Genomic DNA, 2,683 nt, shown 5'->3' on the forward strand with positions numbered 1-2,683 from the left:
CCATTGTACTCTTTCATACCCAATGCTTGGGTTAAGACATCATTCGAATAGTGTCCATTGATAAATGATGAATTTGTATTCATTGAGATTTCATCCTAAAATGATAGCAAAACTAATTTAAGTTATAGAAATGCTTATGTATGGATAATTGAAATGTGTAATCTACAAGTAATGTCTTACTATTTTATGGACGACTTGCTGAACATCGCCGTTGTCGTACTCTCCTTATTTTTTAACTCGACCTTTCTTCCACATGTTGGATTGATCAAAATCAACTTCATTTCAACCCTCCTTCTGCATTCCAATTCCTCAATAAATTGACATAACCTTTGATAAACTTTGAAAAACTTAATAATTGTAAGAACATAAATTAATTCTCACAATTTCCTTCTTAAGATTGACATAACCTTTCCTCGAGATTCTATGGTTGTATTTATTCTTCGACTGTCGATCTTGTTGCAATTGTCTTTTTTTCTATATCCAAATGTATTTGTTAATGAGAAAGTAACAAACACTACAAGAAATTTGACCTTTAATGTCGGTTTAAAACCGACATTAAAGGGCTTTAATGTCACTTGACAACCGACATCTTTGCGAGCGTTATTAAAGGCCTTTAATGTCGGTTTTACTTTAATGTCGGTTTAAAAACGACATTAAAGGCCTCTTTAATGTCGGTTTAAAAACGACATTAAAGGCCTTTAATGTCGGTTTTCAACCGACATCTTTGATAGTGTTATTGAAGCCCTTTAATGTCGGTTTGGCTTTAATGTCGGTTTTAAACCGACATCTTTGATAGTGTTATTGAAGCCCTTTAATGTCAATTGGGCTATGATGTCGTTTTAAAACCGACATTAAAGAGGCCAATAATGTCAGTTTAAAACCGACATCAAAGGCTTGTTTTTGTCCATTTTTAGAAATTTATATTTATTTAATTGTTGTATTATTGTCCATTTTTTATAAACCAACATTGAATCCAACAAGTGAAATTAACTACAAACTTCAAACTACAAGTCACATTCCGTAGGAAACCATATTATTCAAGTCTGATTCCACCAACAATGAAAATGCTATTAGCACTTGCACATAAATCCCATTCATATCTTAAAGCAACAATAAATCCCATTCATATCTTAAAGCACATAAATCCCATATTATTCAAGTCTGATTCCACCAACAATGAAAACACGCTTGTAAAATTAACTGCAACCAAACAGAATTATATAAATTCAAAGATCACGACATTTTAAAGGTCTCGAAAATGCTTCTTCAAACAATTATTAATATTGGAAACAGGCACCAAATGCAGCAAGGGCTTGACATTCCTCTTCCTGAACTGTAGCTCAAACCTTATCTAGAAACTTATCATCCTCCTCTAGTAGAAAATGACCTGGAAAAATATACAGTTATCTACATTCAATCAAGCACGACAAAAACAATTGTTATCTACATATAATATCGGAACGCTCAAAGAACACTATTGTACAAATATCTAAATGATATCAAATATCTAAATCAACCAAAAACACTCTAAATCTCTTTAGTGGTTATAGGTAAATGATATCATCAAAGAAATTAAATATGTAAATGTTTTGAGAAGCAAAATCTATAAACACTTACCAACATACAAGACAGTTATGAAATTGCACCAGCTACTAATCACAGCACCAACCCACAAGCTTACTATGGCCTGGAAATACATTCACATTAAAGTATCCACAAAAAAGTCGTCCAGGTTAAGATGGTTGTCACAGACAGCTTTCTAGTAGAATCATAATCCAGAACTTTTTACCTTGAGGGCAATTTGATGAACTTGGCCATTTAAATCTAAGCTTCGTCCCAGAATCCTTTCCCAATACAACTGAACAATACCACCACAAATGTTGGTATCTCCGGCACCAGCAGCAACAGGTACACTTTGGCCACTCTCCACAGTGTCAGGGCCAGCTCCATCACCAGCTCCATCACCAACGGGACTTTGACAATAAATTAAAAGTTCACAAACCTATGAGATGCTTTTTAAAGTTCAAGGACCCTAAACTAATACTTTAAATCTTGGTAAATTTGTTTCTTTTAAAAAATACTTCAATTATTGAATGAATAGAAAAAGACGGAGAAGATGCCTTTTTATAGCCTAATTCCATAGGTTACAAACCTAAAACTAAAAAGGAAACTAAATCTTTAACTAAGACAATTAAGAAACTAAAAAGGAAATTAAACAAGACAATTAGGAAACTGAAAAGGAAAATAAACCTTTAACTGAGACAATTAGGAAACTAAACCTTAACAATTAAGAAAACTAATTAAAATTAATTACATCACTAATCTAAAGTAGAGAGATACTAACTGGTTGATGGGAATAAAAGTTTGCACAATACTGAAGAAAGATAAGGTATTTTATTTAAATACCTGTAATACAGAGAAGAAAACTGACAGAATATAGCTGTGGAGGCCCATGGAAACATATAAGGTGCCCAACATACTACCAATAAAGATCACTGTAAAAGGAAGTCTCTGCATCATGAAACAAAGGAACAAATAACAGAAGCGAATCAGCTAAAATATCGAGAGGGTTTTGATAGAAATGTAATGAAAGAAATATCAAGCATACCTCTTTTGAGAACAGATGGCCTTAAAATCATTTTTTGCTTCAGCTGGTGTTATTTTTTGCAGGCTGTAGCGTGAA

At 32.9% G+C, this 2,683-nt stretch overlaps 1 long non-coding RNA gene across 2 annotated transcripts; it reads right to left on the minus strand.

Moving 5' to 3' along the window:
* Nucleotides 1-1,097: 1,097 nt before the first annotated feature.
* LOC127148803 (uncharacterized) lies at nucleotides 1,098-1,957 on the minus strand. Of its 2 annotated transcripts, XR_007819940.1 has the most exons (3): nucleotides 1,790-1,957; nucleotides 1,618-1,687; nucleotides 1,098-1,387 (listed from the first exon to the last, which is right to left on the minus strand). It is a non-coding gene; the product is annotated as an uncharacterized LOC127148803 (long non-coding RNA). The 2 variants fall into 2 exon arrangements; XR_007819939.1 differs by lacking the exon at nucleotides 1,790-1,957 and having other exon boundaries at nucleotides 1,618-1,783.
* Nucleotides 1,958-2,683: the final 726 nt, after the last annotated feature.

Source organism: Cucumis melo, chromosome 4 (assembly GCF_025177605.1).
Source record: "Cucumis melo cultivar AY chromosome 4, USDA_Cmelo_AY_1.0, whole genome shotgun sequence".
NCBI classification, from domain to species: Eukaryota; Viridiplantae; Streptophyta; class Magnoliopsida; order Cucurbitales; family Cucurbitaceae; genus Cucumis; species Cucumis melo.